Genomic DNA, 19,077 nt, shown 5'->3' with positions numbered 1-19,077 from the left:
TATGGAACCCTCTTCTGGCGGAAAGCTCACACTCTTATTTTAAAGAAAAGGAAACTGAGACCCTGAAAGATTAAATTATTTGCCCATTTGAGCTCAGATCCTATGAGCAGTTAAGTGGTTCGAGGGTGCTGGTCCTGGAGTCAAGAAGACTTACCTTTCTGAGTTCAATTCTGGTCTTGGACACTTTCTAGCCCAGTGATTCTGTCACTAGGCAAGTCACTTAATCTTGTTTATCTCAGTTTTCTCATTTATAAAATGAATTGGAGAAGGAAATGGCATACCATTTCAGCATCTCTACCAAGAAAACCCCAAATGGAGTTGCAGAGAGTTGGACATAATTGAAACAATTGAATGGAGATGGGAATGGCAAACTTACTGTATCTCTGCCCCAAAAAAACCAAATGGGATCACAGAGTTGGACACAACTGAAATGAATGAACAAACAACCTGATTCCAAATCCAACATTCTTTTTAACCAACCACAATGTCTCCATATAAACCAAAATATTATAGCAGCATTTTTTTGTAGTAACAAAATACTGGAAATGAGGTAGATGTATATCAATTTGAGAATGGCTTAACAAATTATGGCATATGCATCTAAAGGAATATTACTATTCAGTTAGAAATAATGAATATGGGGACTTCCGGCCAAGATGGCAGAGAGAAGACAGGCACAGTTCTAAAGTCTCCTGATCTCTTCCCTATCTATCACATGAAACAAACCTCTTAAAAGAAATCCGATCCAGAAAACCCAGAAAGAAAAGCCAGGAGAAAGAACATCTACCTGAGGATTTGTCTCCCGCAGCAGCCTTGGACGAATCCGGGCGGGTGAGTCTGGGCTCCAAGGGAGAATTGGCCCTGGATCAGCCAGATTAACAGCTGAATTGGAACCAGGAATCTGAGGGCCTGAGAGCCGCACCTGCTGGATCAGCGGTGGGGCTGGATGAAAGGGGCTTGGGTCCACGGGGAAGAAGAGGTGCTGGTGTTGGTGCTGTCCCCCTGGAGCTCGGGGACCAGGCTGGGGGAAGTATTCTGGTACAGGAGAACAGTAGACACCATCCCTAGGCTTCTCTGGTCTGAGAAACTCTGAGGGCACGCCTCCATTGCACAGAAGCTTCTCCTCAAACAAAGGCAAATTACTTCTGCCTCAGACCCAGGTGTGTGAGCAGAAGAACCAGCCCAGCTGAGGAATGACCTCAGGCCAGGGTAAAGCCACCATTGATTGAAGGCAAAAGAATTCAATAGCTCCAACTCCTCCCTTCAAGCAAAGGGACGTCTCAATCAAGGTCACAGACACACCAGAGAAAGCAACCAACACCTCCTACTGGTCATCAAGAGAAACTGCACTCAGTAAAGCCTTCAGCCATCTCAAGCCCCAAAAAATAATGGAGTCTACAGAAACTAATGACTCCATGAGACAGCAAGAGTCAGTTAAACAAAATCAAAAAATAGAAAAAATAGAAGCAAATGTAAAATACCTCATAAACAAAACCACTGACCTTGAGAATAGATCATGGAGGGGCAACCTGAAAATTATAGGACTTCCTGAAAATATTGAAGAGGAAAAAAACCTGGACTTAATATTACAGGATCTAGTGATGGAAAACTGCCTTGATATCATGGAATCAGAGAGCAAAGTAGTTATTGAAAGAGTACATCGATCCCCACCAGAAAAAGATCCTAAAATGAAAACACCAAGGAATGTTGTGGCCAAACTGCAGAACTATCAGATAAAAGAGAAAATTCTGCAAGCAGCCAGAAAGAAACAATTTAAATATCAAGGAGCCACAGTAAGGATCACACAGGACCTGGCTGCATCAACTTTAAGGGATTGAAGGGCCTGGAACAAGATATTTCAAAGAGCACAGGAGCTTGGAATGCAGCCAAGAATCTACTTTCCTGCAAAGCTGAGCCTCCTCTTCCAGGGAAAAAGATGGACATTTAACGAAATGGAAGAATTCCAAAAACTTCTGATGAAAAGACCAGAGCTAAACAGAAAATGTGGACATCAAACAGGAGGTTCAAGAGACACATGAAAAGGTTAAAAAAAAGGGGGGGGGCAGTAAAAGGAAAAAAAATACAATCCAGTAAGTTGAAATTGGCTAAACCCCAGCATGGGGGTAAAAAAAAAAGATTCTTATAAACTTTGAGAAATGTAACTCTAACAGAGAGAATACACCCAGCCAGAAATGATGGACATTCATGACCTATCCATGAGACTACTATCTAATGGGATGTAACTGGCTTTAACCCCACTTGGGAGAAAGACTCTAATAACTCTCAGGAATTTTGACTCTATTCGACAGAATGTACAGAACTAGAAGGGACAGACACTCAGAATTTTCTATGACTTAGACAGAAGGATCTAAAAAAAAGAAAAACACTACCTCCCTAAAAAGGGGGGGACAGGAAAGAGATGGGAGGAGGGAGGGGATTGAATGGGGTAAATCTCATTACACTAAGAGGTACAAAAAACCTATGGTAATAGTGGGGAAGAAGGAAGCAGAGGAGAAACACCTGAATCTTCTTTTCATCAGATTTGGCTTAAAGTCAACCTACACATACTCAGTTAATTTATAAAACATCTAACCTTTCAAGTATTAAAAGGGGAAAAGGGGAGGGGGGAGACAGAGAAAGGGAAGGGGAGTGAGGGAAATAAGGAGAAATAACAAAAGAAAGGGAAGGGAAAAGGGAAAAAGGGAAAAAGGGAAAGGGGAAAGAAAGGGGAGGGTGTGATATAGGAGGGCAAAAATACTGAAGGGGGTGGTTTTGAGAAACAAAAGACTGGGGAATATGGATAAAAGGGGGGGAAGGGGGAAAATACAAACAGAGGGAAGATAGCACAGAGGGCAATAAAGAATGAGTAATCATAACCTTGAATGTGAATGGGATGAACTCTCCCTTAAAACGTAAGCAAGTGGATTAAAAACCAGAATCCTACAATATGCTGCTTACAAGAAACTCATTTGAAGCAGAGACATACATATAGAGTAAAAGTAAAAGGTTGGAGCAAAATATATTTTGCTTCAGCTGAAGTAAAAAAAAGCAGGGGTAGCAATCCTTATCTCAGACAAAGTAGCAGCAAAAATAGATAGCATTAAAAGAGATAAGGAAGGAAACTTTATCCTCCTAAAAGGTACCATAAACAATGAAGTCATTTCAATATTGAATATATAGGCACCCAGTGGGACAGCACCCAAATTCTTAGAGGAGATGCTGAAAGAATTACAGGAAGACATAGACAGCAAAACTCTACTAGTGGGAGACCTCAACCTCCCACTATCAGATCTAGATAAATCAAATCATAAAACAAACAAAGAAATTAGGGAGGTAAATAGATTGTTAGAAAAATTAGATATGGTAGACTTATGGAGGAAACTGAATGGGGATAGGAAGGAATATACCTTTTTCTCTGCAGTACATGGAACTTATACAAAAATTGACTATATACTAGGACATAAAAACCTAATGATCAACTGCAGAAAGGCAGAAATAGTGAATATATCTTTCTCAGATGACAATGCAATAAAAGTTATATGCAATACTGGGCCAAGGAGATATAGACCCAGAACAAATTGGAAACTGAATAACCTCATTTTAAAAAATGAGTGGACCAAAAAACAAATTATAGAAAGAATTAACCATTTTATCAAAGATAATGATAACAATGAAACAACATACCAAAACCTATTGGATTCATTCAAAGCAACACTCAGGGGATATATTATAGCTCTAAATGCTTATATGAATAAATTAGAGAAAGAGGAAATCAATGAACTAAACATGCAACTAAAAAAATTAGAGAAAGAACAAATCAAAAATCCCCAATTAAGTACCAAATTAGAAATTCTAAAAATTAAAGGAGAAATTAATAAAATTGAAAGCAAAAAACTATTGAATTAATAAATAAAACCAAAAGTTGGTATTATGAAAAAACCAATAAAATTGATAAACCTCTGGTCAATTTGATTAAAAAAAGGAAAGAAGAAAACCAAATTGCTAGTATCATAAATGAAAAAGGTCAACTCACCACCAATGAGGAGGAAATTAAAGTAATAATTCAAAATTATTTTGCCCAACTCTATGCCAATAAATTTGATAATCTAAGTGAAATGGATGAATATTTACAAAAATATAAGTTGCCCAGGTTAAATGAAAAAGAGATTAAATACCTAAACAACCCTATCTCAGAAAAAAGAAATTCAACAAGCCATTACTGAACTCCCTAAAAAAAAAATCTCCAGGGCCAGATGGATTCACAAGTGAATTCTACCAAACATTTAAGGAACAATTGGTTCCAATTCTATATAAACTCTTTGGAAAAATAGGGAAAGATGGAACTCTGCCTGACTCTTTCTATGAAACCAATATGGTACTTTTACCTAAACCAGGAAGAGTTAAAACAGAGAAAGAAAATTATAGACCTATCTCCCTGATGAATATAGATGCAAAAATCCTAAATAAAATCTTAGCAAAACGATTACAAGTCATCACTAGGATAATACATTATGATCAAGTAGGATTTATTCCAGGAATGCAGGGTTGGTTCAATATTAGGAAAACTGTTAGTATACTCAATTTTATCAACAACAAACCTATCAGAAATCATATGATCATATCAATAGATGCTGAAAAAGCTTTTGAAATAATGAATATGAAGAATGCCATGAAGCATAAGGAGACATAAACTGATATAGAGTGAAGTAATTAATACCAGGAAAATGTGCACAATGATGACAATAATACAAATAGAAAGACCATCCCCCCCAAAATAAATACCAAAAAGCATAAAATACAACTTAATGCTGTGTGATTACAATGACCAAGGCTGGCCCCAAAGAAGAAAGAAAATACAATTCACTCTTTTCTTTGTAGAGGTGAGGGTTATGAGTGTGAAATTTTGCAGATAGTTAGAGTTAATTGATGTCAGTTTTGCTGAACTAATATTTTCATTTTCCTTTCTTGCTCTTTGTCACAAAGTGTGATGAATAGGGTAAAAGGTATATTCAGAAATGAAAGTAATGTAAAACCAAAAGATAGAAATTTTTAATGAAGGAATTGGACTAGATAAGGATTCTTAACCTTTTTGTGTTATGGACACTTTGGCATTCTGATGAAGCTTATGGAGCTCTTCTTTTTTAAATTTTTTAAAAGATTTTATTTATTTTGAGTTTTACAATTTTTCCCCTAATCTTACTCCCTCCCTCAGCCCCCAACAGAAGGCAATTTGCCAGTCCTTACATTATTTCCATGGTATACACTCATCCAAATTGAATGTGATGAGAGAGAAATCATATCTTTAAGGAAGAAACATAAATAAGAGATAGCAAGATCAGACAGTAAGATATCAGTTTTTTTTCCTAAATTAAAATTAATAGTCCTTGATCTTTGTTCAAACTCCACAGTTCTTTCTCTGGATACAGATGGTATTCTCCATTGCAGACAGCCCCAAATTGTCACTCATTCCATCAGTGCAACAACCGAGTTCATCCAGGTTGAACATTGCCCCCATGTTGCTGTTAGGGTGTACAGTGTTTTTCTGGTTCTGCTCATCTCACTGAGCATCAGTTCATGCAAATATGGAGCTCTTCTAAAAATAACATTTTAAATGTCTAAAAATTCATAGGATTATAAAGGAAACCATTTATATTGAAATATAGTTAACAAAATATTTTTAAAATATCAAGTCTATGGGTTTCAAATAGATTGATGATCTTTATGTTTCTTCCAATTCTTATCTGATAATTTGAAAGTTTTGAGAGGCTTAGCTTCAAACTCTCTTTCATCTCCCCCAAAGAGCATCTATTTGTTTATTGTAAAGTTTGTCACTCTATGCCCTCTGAACCTCCAGTAATGAAGATTTGGGGATGTCAAAAAAGAAGAAACTTGACTTTCTCATCTATAATTAAAATGATCAGCTATTAGATGGTCTTCCTGTGTGGAAGTGTTCTTTCCAGCAACAGCCTCATGATATCTCAGCATCTCTATCTCCCCCATGGGACAATCAATGTCCTCCACAAACTTTCAACTGAAGGTATCTTTCTAGATACTTGGTATAGTTTGTTTATAGTGTTTACCCCAAGAACAGACATGCTTAATTATGACTCTAATTGATGAGGGTCTCAATTAATGAGCCCCCTTCCCCACATTCAGATCTGCTCTGAGTGTCCTGGTTCTTGCTAGAATTGGGATTTCTAGCTATGACTTAATTACTGGCACTGTAGTCCCTACCTCTGCTTTTGCCCAAGGCATTTTGTATTCTCAATGCCCATTATCAATATCCACTGCTTGAGGTTTTCTTCCTCAGTTCTATTATCAATACCTGGGATCTTCTTTGATATTCAAAAGTCCTTCTTACAAGCTTGTTTTATAACTTAATTAGAAATTTTGTCCCTTCTAACTACTGTCACTTGGGTGATTTCAACTTCTAACATCCAGACCCACTTCAAACAGATTATTTATCTGAAATCATTTCTTCTCTCTTCTTCCTTCTCTCCCTATATAAATGAACATGTATTAGATTTTTCTTTGTTAGAATATCTCCTAACTCTCAGTCCACTGTACCATCACAGTACCCTATAAAATGACAACTTGCCTGTAAGAGAGCTCATCTTGTAAATTCTTTCTTAGACTTCCAATGCTGAATCTCAATATTTTGGAGATGCAAATGGCATCTCCAGCAAAATGGCAGTCTAACTCATAAGTGTTCTACTTTAAAAGTATATAATAAACAAAAGGGGGAAGGTATAAATAGCAAATCAAATTAAAAAGATGTAGTAAAAGGTTTATTAAAAAAGAAGGAAATTTAGGAATCAGAGGAGAGAAATGATAGAATGATAGAAATCATTTGGGTGAAGAGCATGGTAAGAGAAACAGAAGGACTATTATTATGGGAGTATGCTACAGACCACCTGAACAGAAAGAGTTTATAAATGAAGAAATCTAGAACAATTTCACAAAATTGGTACAGGAAGAATGATTTTGTATTGAGAAAAGAATCTTCCATTATTCATACATATGCTGATCTCTCTGCCAATTAGCACGTAATAATGGTTTTTTAACTCATTTTAATCTTAGAAAAACCAATGAAGAGAGCTGTTATTCTACATATGATTCTGTCCAACAAAGACAAACTGGTTACTGAGTGATGGAACCTTGGAGAGAAATTACTTTTCCTCTTTAATATTGCCACAAAGTTAGACATAGTCTGCACACATCCTAGATTTTGGGGAAAGCAGACTTCAAAGAATTGAGAGGGAAAAGATAAGACAGCTCAAAATTCTATAGGAAAAATAAGCCCAAGAAGGATGAAAAGCCCTTAAGAATGAAATTCTGAAGAAAAAGAGAAAACTTCTGATAAAGATAGGGACATGAAAGATTTCAGTCAGACATAGGTTCCCCAAGAACCCCTCTGGAATGGTGAAAAATAATAGCATATGAAACAAAGGATCCACACACCTAAATCATTGATATATACATATATACATTTCTCATCTAGGCCAGTGAGGAGTCTCCTATTTTTAATCTAATATAACTTTGCAACAACACTTTTGTTGTCTTAAATACTCAACCTCAACTCATTCTGAGTTTTACATTCCTGATACTAACAGGTTTTGCCATGGTTTTGTATTCATCTTGGATTACCTTGCTCTGATTATATCTTCTATATGTGGTTTTTAAAAGTTGGTCAAGGGGGCAGCTAGGTGGTGGCTAGGTGGGGCAGTGGAAAAAGCACCAGCCCTGGAAGCAGAAGTACCTAGGTTCAAATCTGGTCTCAGACACCTAATAATTACCTAGCTGTGTGGCCTTGGGCAAGCTACTTAACCCCATTTGCCTTGCAAAAACCTAAAAAAAAAAAGTTGGTCAATAAGTTTCCTTTGTATCCATAAAAATTTTTAAAAAATGAACCATTTTCCTCTTTGTTTCTTTATATCTTCCCATTCTCCCTAGGCTGAGCTCCCCTGTAGGAGTTAAAGCCTTGGAGTACTACTTATCTTTTCTCTGAACATTTAAAGTCTGTTTAAAACTATTTTTGCTCTTATATTTGAAACCTGGCATATAATAAGGACTTGATAAATCCTTTCTATTTGACTAGTCTTTCAAATTCCATATTTTTCAAATTCCATACAAATTTTTCTAAAATTTTTGTTTTTCTAAAATTTTCTTTTTCTAAATAGAAAAGTCACTTTCCCTTAAGGTTCCTATCATTTATATCCTAGCTAATAGTTTCTCCTTGTTGGTGAAAAGTTCAGAATATAAATTACTCCCATTGATTTTTTTTTTTACCCTTTTAAGGATAAAATTATTAATAAAAGCCAGATTATTGCTGATCTTCTTTTGACAGAGAACTCCAGCATTGTAAAAAATTAAAAAAGATTCTGCTTCCTGATATCATGCCTCTATGTCAAATTTGTTACCTATTTCCTAACTATCTATTTTCTCCTTTTATCCAGGTTGTCTGTAATATATTTTCATATTAATATCCTTTCTGTTTTTTTCTTTCATTGCTTTTCCCACAAAGGATTCTACCATCTTTCCTGTAAGAAACAAGCACCTTACCAAGAACTCAGAACTGTCATTATTAGAAGCAAAGAGGATCACTTTTTGAAAGGATCTTAAGAATGGATGTCCCAAACAGAAATGGGAATATCCAGGCACAAAATCATAGCCTTTTATCTCCTATCTAGAAACACAAGTCCCTCCCATGTCCCCACTTGACTGAATATTATAGAAGTGAAAGGCCAATCCAAAGTACCCAATTCTTTCCCCATGTGGGTCCCAAATCCTTATCAAACCTCCCCTACCCCACAATTTGGTAACCACGCCCTTAAGAGAAATAACACAAATATGTGAATCTGACACTTAAGACTAGCCAGTTTATTCACTATTCACCCAACATTCTAATTCCATGGTCTCTTGCTTTCCAGTTGCAAGTTTATCTACTTCTCTATAGAGAGGGATTCCTTTTGTTCAGTCAGATGTAAATTAACTTGATTTACATCCTGTAAACCTACATTCCTCATTACATGATCTCTGATTATACTATATCAATCCACTTTACTTTTTTCCTCATCCTCCCTAGCTGTTTCTCTGTAAAACATAGACTCCTTTCCTCAGTTTCTTATAACTAATGTAGAAATGAAACAAATCACTTATTACATTTCCTAACCTCAAATTCCTGGATTTCCTCATATGAACATCTCTTCTGTTTATACCATGTTATCTTCCCAGTTCCTTACCATTCTCCTTATTCTTTTCCTTTTGATAAGATATAGTCTTCCAGAGAATATTTTAATTATTGGTCTCATACCACTGTCTCAGTTATCCCTATAATATGAAATATAATTCTTTGTATTGGTATCTTTAGCTTGTCTTGTTGATTATCCATATTGTTTACATTTGACTATAGGCATCTAAGGCCATTCATTGCCTGGTTGTGCATTTCTTGAATTTTGTTTCCTCTGACCATATATTTCTACTGCTATTTTTGTTCCTAAATTGTAGTTATTCTGTTACCTAGTATGTTGGATATATGATGGCAATTTTCTCCTTACCCTTTTCTTTTGATTTGATTTTTCTAAACAAGCCCTTGTTAGGTTTATCATATGCTTGTCTACGAACTTGTCTTTCCTTTGTTTTAAATCATGCTCCAGAAAAACAAAATCCTATTTTCCATTTCTTAACTATTTCTCCACTTCCCAATACTACTTTTCTCTTCTGAAATCCTTGACTTCAATGATCTATATAGGCTTAATGAAAATGTTATTGTTTTAGCTATCTAGTTTGTTAATTACTCTTTACTCCAAGGCCATTGCTCTATCCACTGTGCCACCTAGCTGCCTCTCATGTTTCACTTGTTGATAATTAATTGATATGTTTTATGGATATGAAATATGGATATGCTATGTCCTTCATACAACCTAAGCATATCGTCATTGAATTGGGTTCATTTAGTTCCTTCTTAACTTTGGTTTTCAATGGACACTATGTTGGTTACTTGGCATGCCAAGATAATCGTCCTTATTTAAAATATTTATGCTTATTCTGGATAGTTACATATTACATACTTACCCTGGCTGGTTAGTGCAAAGGCCTGCAAAAAGTTTCAGCTCAGATGAGGAAAGTTACTCCATTTCTGCCCAAGTTTAAAGATGCAAATGGGGAAAGAGGTAGAGGTAACTTCTGACTGATTGAGAGAATATTGAGCATGACACTTTGTTAGCATATGTTATGTGTCAGCTTTTGCTCAGTACTAGTATGGGTATAAGGCCCTTCATTTTGCTGCAGATTTATTTTATTTTTTCCTTTTTTTTTGAAATTATATTGATAATTTTTGTTTTTACATCAGCCATTTTGGTATATGTCCATTCCCTATCTTCTAATCAGTGGGCCTTCTCTCATGTAGCAAAGAAAAGTAGTTAAGCAAAACCAGTTCAGTTACATACAAGCATTTTTGCAACTTTTATATCTATAGTACCTGAATACAACAAAAAAAAAGAAAGTCATTTGTGGCTTGTTCAATTTCACTTTACAAGTCTGAGTTACTGAAACTATTTTGTTATTTTGTATATTTTTATTGTTGTAGGGTAATCACATATTTAAGTAAAAACTGTACTGAAATTCTACAATACAATCACTTAACTGCAACTCTGCTTAGTTGTCAGTCTCTTGTCTCTTTCTTCAGCATTTATAGGGTAGACACACTCTTTCCTCAAGGAAGAGGGATCTGAGGCTCAATTACCTTTGCCAGGAACAAAAATTGTTTGAGAGCAAAGCTATTGCCACTAGCATCTTGTACATGGACAACATCAAAAGAGCAAGGATGTTTCTCCTTGTTTGTAATCACACAAATTTGACCCAAGTTAGCTCTGCCAATCACCATGCATAGCTTATCAGTATCAAATTTTATGAAATTATTGATATTGCCAGCTTCTAAATCTATCCGAACTATATCATTCACTTTGATGAGAGGATCTGGGTACCAGGTAGTAGGGGTATTATGAGTCACCAGGTGTGGAATAACTTTTGTACCTTTTGTACATTTGGCCCAAAAAGGGAATAACATACATTCCTAATTGGGTTTAAAAATTTATCCCACCCTACAGGAAAATAAGGGAGTGAAGTGAAAGAAAGGAGAAGAGACTGATAAAAGGGAAGGCAAAAGTAAAAGTAAAGTTAATTAAAGTAAAAATTAAAAAGAAAAACAAAAATGGAAAGGGAAAAGGGCTGATAGAAAGGTAGCAATCAGGAGCAAAATATTGCTGAGGATGGATAAGGGGAAAGGAAAGAGAAAAGTATAAATAGGTGTGTGGGATAAAAATCCACTTAAAAAATATAGAGATTCCTCTGAGTAAAAAAAAAGTTTATTTTGGCTTTTCTTGAGAAAAGGGCACACTCCAAGTCTCACAAAGGTAGTGAGGATCAAGGAGCTACCCTGAAATGACAGTCAAGCAAGATCATATGGCCTAACTGGATCCCCTCCTTCCTGTGTCCCTCTCTGTCGACTCATTGGTTAGTCTTCAGAGTTACATTCTACTTGTGAAAAATCTACCCCAGCAACAAACAAAAGAATGAAAGTTTTGTAGAAAATATTACCTCAGGGCGCTAGGTGGCGCAGTGGATAGAGCACTGGCCCTGGAGTCAGGAGTACCTGAGTTTAAATCTGACCTCAGACACTTAGTAATTACCTAGCCTTGTGTGGCCTTGGGGAAGTCACTTAACCCCATTGCCTTGTAAAAACTAAAAAAAAATATATCACCTCACCATCCAGATGGTGAGAATAACCTTCAGTATTATAACTATCTTCTTGAAGTAATGTAACTTGCCTTGGAACACAAGGTCTAGGAAAAGTCTACTTATCATCAAACAAGAGGAGTCTTATGAGCTTTGTTGGAGTACAAGGTTTTTCTCATGGGAATGGTCTACTGTTCTACCAGTTAAGATAGTTTTATCATCAAATAAATGACTAAATAAAAATTCAAGATCTTTCTGGAAATAGTCCATTGTTCCCTGCCCCCCCCCAACAAAATCAGGAGGGTGCCTGACTTGGAATGCAAGGTCTCTCTCCCTTTTCCTTCTAAGAGTAGTCTAAGAGTAATTGTCTTTGTTTTTAATGATTTTTAACCCTGAGAGGACTTCACTAGGAATATTAACTCTTAAGAGGGAATATTCCGCTCATGGGGAAGATAGAATAGAGGAAAATACAGTTAGTAATCAAAACTATTAATGTGAATGGGATGTTTTTTCCTTTCTTTCTCATGGTTATTTTCCCCCTTAGTTCTAATTCCTTTTTTCACAACATGACTAATATGCAAGTAAGTTAAGCATAAGTATACATGTACAATTTTTATTAGATTGTTCACTGCCATGTGGAGAGGGGAGGGAAGGGAGGATGATAGAAAAGTGTGGAATTCATAAATGTGCAAATGAATGGAATGTTGAAAACTACCTTTGCAAGTAACTGGAAAAACAAAACAAAATAAAATAAAAAGAAATAAAAGAAAATTTTAGAATTTAAAATTAAAAAAAAAGAAATCATGAGGGACAGGACTTCAGAAAAGCTTGCAAAGTCTTGCAAAAAATGATGCTGAGCATTGACCTCATAGCACTTCACTTGCTGATTATATCTGATATTAAATACAGAACAAAAGCCAATTAAAAGTCCATGATTTGAAATAGTAATTCCAACTAAGTAGAACTTCAAGTGAATTTACTTCACAAGGACTAAATACTAATTATAATCTGGGTTGTAATCAAATTTCCCCAGCTTCTGGAGTATTCTCTGACATACCAAAAACCCTATCAAACTTCTGATCTCCATTACTTACATTCCTTTGTCTGACATCATATCTGCTTTTATTCCTAGATAAAGATGCTATGTCAGAGGCCTTCTGGCTAGAGACCCCTCCCTCTAGCCTGCTGTATTATACAATAAATAAACCCCTCCTTTGGTTAGGGGATCATGTCCAGAATTCTCACATAACAATTAGGAAGAGATTGTTATAAAAAAAAATCTCAATTTATTATTATTATTATCTTTATCTTTCCCATGTTACTCAGGTGTTTTCACTTCAAAGCAAACAATCACAGTATACATATATATATATATATATATATATATATATATATATATATATATATACAACAATCCCAATTTACATATATAATTGGCAAACAATTTTCTATAATAAACCTATTTAATTATTAGTCATGTTTGAAATACAAATCATTACTTTTAGAATTCTCTCAATCCATTAGAACATCTTGGATGATTCTAAATTTTCAACATGTGTTATTAATTCCAAATATAAAAAACAATAATAAAAATAACATTAATTTTCAGATTTTGCAAAACAATCCTTCCATTATTGCATTTATACATGGAACTACAGATCTAGAGTAAGGTCCAACACGTCTTTATTTATTTATTTATTCATTCATTCATTCATCCATTTATTTATTTATTTATTTATTATTTATGTTTTTGCAAGGCAATGGGGCTAAGTGGCTTGCCCAAGGCCACACAGCTAGGTAATTAAGTGTCTGAGGCCAAATTTGAACTCAGGTACTCCTGATTCCAGTGCCGAATGCTCTACCCACTGTGCCACCTAGCCACCCCTAATACATTGTTTAAAAATTTCAGAGATACCAGAGGGTCATAACTTTTGATATTTTCCCTCATTATTCCTACAAAGAAATCAATTATTAATTCCAGGTTTTGACATCAATACAACAAAATAGCTTATATTTACAAAAGTAGATTACATTTAATAAAAAACTTTTCAACATTTTATTCATGATTAAATCATCTAATTAGGGATCACATACTTTTAAATTTTCCAATCATTCTTCAGAGCCTCTCACACTTATTCAATATTGTTGGAAGGGTATCTTGTAGTTAAGATATACTTCCCAATCTCCTATATACTATCCTCCTGCAATTAACATAGAGGGAGAAATCTGCAGTTTTACTTCTTTAAAATTGAACATTTAATTCATAACCTACATGTAACATAAGGTTTCCATGCTGACATCTAATTCTCTTAAATCAAAACAAAACAACAGGTTCTCTTAAAGTTAACTTCATAAGTGAATATCTTTTACATACAAATTTCTTTTACATTTTTGTTTTACAAGCTTATTTATTTCTTATCCCAAATATACCCCTATTTTTCAAAAAGAAAAGATTCTCTACAAATTTAATCTTATACATATGATAATTTAAAAACCCCAACTTTTTACCAATGCCAGACAGTTACATTTACATACAAGATCTCAAATAGGGGGTGGCTAGGTGGCGTAGTGGATAAAGCACCGCCCTTGGAGTCAGGAGTACCTGGGTTCAAATCCGGTTTCAGACACTTAATAATTACCTAGCTGTGTGGCCTTGGGCAAGCCATTTAACCCCATTTGTCTTGCAAAAACCTAAAACAAAACAAACAAAAAAAAAGATCTCAAATAGATATATTTTGTTCTTAAATGACAGATGTTAAGTAAGCTACTTTGATCTTGCATATAAATATTCCCCTTCATAACCACAAGATGGAAAGCAAAACCTTAACAGATATAGACTGTTGGCAAAGTATTCTCTAGTTTTTTCATATCATAGTTTTATAAATTTGATAGATGAAACTTCAATTCATTCATTGTTATGACAACACAATTTTTAAATTCTCAACAATTTGAGTTTGAATTTGTCCTTATACAAAGTTTACTAATTATATATAACACATTTCAATTTCATGTGTATTCCTTTTACTCCCTAGAATTTTCGCAAAACAGAAAATTCTTAAGACCAGATATGTCCAAAGATCCCTTTTTTATGATTACAAGATTTTCTTTATATTTCTCTTAAATTCCAAAAGTCATATATATATATATATATATATATATATATATATATATATATATATATATGTATATGAAATAACTTTAAATTATTTTCTTTTCAAAACCTAAAAGTTTGCAAATTCTCTCATCTTTTTCAGTGGCAATTCTAACTTCTCAAAGCTCTAGCTTATAAGTGCTTTCATCCTTACTGACCAACATTTCTTAATATTAGAACATTTAGGAATGCCACCATATCATAATCAAAAGTGTTCATTTTTACAAACCGCTTGTAATTCAGTTTCATTTATTTTCAATTTACTTTGTACAAAGGATTAGCATGTTATAGAGTTACCTAATTGAAGAAACAATAATAAAATATAATAAAAAACTAACTTTACCTAGCAATTGCTTTCTTTTTTTCTAGTTTTTTCTGGTTTTTTTTTTGCAAGGCAATGGGGTTAAGTGGCTTGCCCAAGGCCACACAGCTAGGTAATTTTGAAGTGTCTGAGACTGGATTTGAAGCCAGGTACTCCTGACTCCAGGGCCGGTGCTTTATGCACTGTGCCACCTAGCCACCCCTAGCAATTGCTTTCATATCAAACTTTTCATATTATAGGGATAATTACTTTTCAGTTAATTCACTGCCAGATTTGCAAAAGTTGCAGTCTAATGCAATTTTCAAATTACCCCCAATCTCATTTTTAAAAAAAATCTTAATTTAGCATAAACCAGGATTAAAAAAACTAGAAGACATTCCATAGCTTATCAATTGACTTTATACTTTTCTTCTTTTTACATTGATTTTTTTAAATGTCTTTTCAAAGCTCCCCAAATCCATCTTTTTGCTTATATAGTCAAACCGGCTCATACCTTCTTTCTACATGCTTTAACTTCCATACTTCATAAATGGTTTAAGAAGCCCTATGCCTCTTAATTTTTCTTTGCAACCCTTTATTCTTTTCCCAAGTCTTTTAAGCCCGTTATTCAGACTATACAGCTTACATTTTCCCTTAATATACTGTTCCAGTATTCTTTTCCATCCTTTTGATTTTAGTACTTGCTGTTCTGACCTAGATTCAATGACTTATTTAAAAGTTTACTTTTACAGCTATATAGACCACATTGTAATACATAATAACATTTTTCACAATATACCTTTCTATTCAAAGGTTTTAATATTTAACACCTCCTGAGTTTAACTGGTTTAATTTTTGACAAGGCAAACAGCCACTCAAAAATCCCACAGCCTAATTAGAATATCCCCTGCCCCTCTCTTCAGATAGAGAAAACTGAATAGCTTCTCTCATAAGGGAGTCTTAAATCTTTTCTGGGGGTTCTTCTGTTCTTAACTCCTCAATTGTCCCATTATTTTCTGTAATATTTTGAAAATGAAATAACATTATCAGAATCTATATTTTTACTAATGGTACCATAGAGTAAACTTGGATTCTGTTTAATAATCAACTATTTCCATCACATGCTTTAGTTTCCCTTTTCCTGGCACTTCTATATGATCAATTTATATACTTTAGAATTGTCAAAGCTTTCTCAATGTAAAATAGCATTTCTTTCATGATTTGTTTATTTAACACATCTGGTAATACTCACTGTCTGTTTTTCTGTTTCTATACCTTCAAATAAATTCCCTAACATTTGTTTTACCAAACCTTCATAAAACAACTCTCAGATCAATTCCCCAAATCTTTTAGGTAAAAGTCTCAGAGACTAGTCTGAGGAAAGGAAAGTTTTTATTTACTTTTCTCAAGAAAAAGGTGGATTTCCAGACACATCAAGATAGTGTCTCAGAGAGCTGCACTTGAAACATACATAGTAAAGCAGTTTTATATAGATTCTAACCCAGTTCCCCCAGCCTAACCCCCTTTTCCTTCAGTCCATTGGCTGGCTTTCAGAGCGTACAGTGTATTCATGGAAATCTAGCCCAGCAACAGATGCAAAGAAAAGAATGTAGTATTTTCAAAATATGTATCTCATCAGATGGTGGGGTGACTTAGAGGTCCTAATGACCTTCATAATTGTTTTGACTAGAAAAAGTAGAATTCTCATGGTCAGTGCCTCAGTTAGCCAAAATGGTCTTATTGCAAAACAGGATGACCTAGGTCCCTTGGCCCTTTTTTTTAATTTATTTTTTTTTGTAAGGCAATGGGGTCAAATGACTTGCCCAAGGTCACATAGCTAGGCAATTATCAAGTGTCTGAGGCTGGACTTGAACTCAGGTCCTCCTGACTCCAGGGCCAGTGCTCTATCCACTGTGTCACCTAGGTGCCCCAAAGTTTTTCTTGGCATAAGCATATCTCTAACCCTGAGAGGACTTCACCAGAAATTATCCCACTCACTCTCTTTGCATGTTATTGGAAAAATAAATAATTGAGTATAAATTGAAAAAAAAAGGTGATTAGGGAAGTGGTTTTATGTTTGAACTCATATATCATATTTGAGGGGAGGCAGATAGAAAGAATTGTAGCCTGATATCTATCTTAAAATTTTTTTTAAAACAGCCATTAGGAAGATTGACTTTCTTCTATCTCTTTCCCCACCTCAGGGGCAAGCAGTGATTTTCTGTGGCTAATAATATGTGCAAAATAAAAAAATGGGTCCCTAGAGTGTCAGTTACTATTTGTCCACTCAGAGCTCTAAGAGATCCTGAGGAACTGAAGATTGTTTCTCCATTTAATAATCAGTTGATATCAGTCAGCCAGGTTTAATTATAAGACTGTAACCACAAAAGTTGGTGAACTACATTCCCCCCCACCCCCAGTACATACTAAAAACAGTAGATTGGACTTTTTAGAGCACATGTAGCAAAGAGAATAATTCTAATCTCTTAAAATTTATTTTGCTGAACACACAAGATTCTCCCTTTTGGCATAAATTGGGTGAAATAATTCCAAATTATTACTTTAATTTCCTCCTCATTGGTGGTGAGTTCACCTTTTTTCCTTTATGATATTAGCAATTTGGTTTTCTTCTTTTTTTTAAATCAAATTAACTGGAGGTTTATCAATTTTATTGTTTTTTTTCATAAACCAACTCTTGGTTTTATTTATTAGTTCAATAGTTTTCTTGCTTTAGATTTTTTTTCTCCTTTAAATTTTAGAATTTCTAATTTGATATTTAATTGGGGGTTTTTAATTTGTTCTTTCTCTAATTTTTTTAGTTGCATGTTTAGTTCATTGATTTCCTCTTTCTCCAATTTATTCATGTAAGCATTTAAATATATATCTCCTGACAACTGCCTTGGCTGTATCCCATAAGTTTTGGTATATTGTCTACTTATTGTCATTATCTAGGATGAAATAATTAATTCTTTCTATATTTTGTTGTTTGATCCACAACTTTAAAATGAGTTTATTTAATTTCCAATTAGTTTTAGGTCTATCTTTCCTGGCCCATTATTGCATGTGATTTTTATTGCATTATGGTCTGGAAGCTCCCTTTTGGAAGGTCTAGTTTCTTTTGTTTTCCTCATAGAGACCTAAAGCCACCTTTCCTATTTTATCTTTTGCTCAATGCAGAAACTGCTGTCATGCTATGATTCTGATGACACGTCGAAACCTCTAATCCTCTAACATTTACAATGTACTCTGGTCAAGATGGGATGGAAGGAAAAGAGAAATTCTCTGCTCCTTCTTTCTGTATGTATGTATTCCATATGTATAGCTATCTCTTCTCCCTGACTTGGATAGAACTCTCCTCTATGCCACAGATATTGCACAGCTAAATCAACCTTAGTTTTCTGGTTTTAAACAAGCCATTCAGGGCCTGTTTCCTCAACTAAACCAACAGTTTTCTCTTTTAAAGTTGTTTTAGGACTCCCCTTCCTGTGGGAGTTCAAGCCCTAGACTAAATTCATAATTACTCTGTGTGTGTGTTTGTGTGTGTGTGTGTGTGTGTGTGTGTATGTGCAATCCCATTGCCTTAATAAATTTTTTTTTAGCTTTTTTGTAAGGCAAATGGGGGTAAGTGGCTTGCCCAAGGCCACACAGCTAGGTAATTATAGTGTCTGAGGCCAGATTTGAACTCAGGTACTCCTGACTCCAAGGCCTGTGCTCTATCCACTGTACCACCTAGCCACCCCTAATAAATAAAAATTCTAAAAAAGTGGTACAAAAAAATTACTTCTTATCCTTTTTACAATATTTTCTACTTCCAACCTGAATCCCACCCCCCCCCCCAGTTTTAAAATTCCTTTTAGATATTGCTTTATTTGGTCTTTTGATTTTCCTA

Source organism: Macrotis lagotis, chromosome 8, assembly GCF_037893015.1.
Source record: "Macrotis lagotis isolate mMagLag1 chromosome 8, bilby.v1.9.chrom.fasta, whole genome shotgun sequence".
NCBI classification, from domain to species: Eukaryota; Metazoa; Chordata; class Mammalia; order Peramelemorphia; family Peramelidae; genus Macrotis; species Macrotis lagotis.
This window is presented reverse-complemented; position numbering follows the sequence as displayed.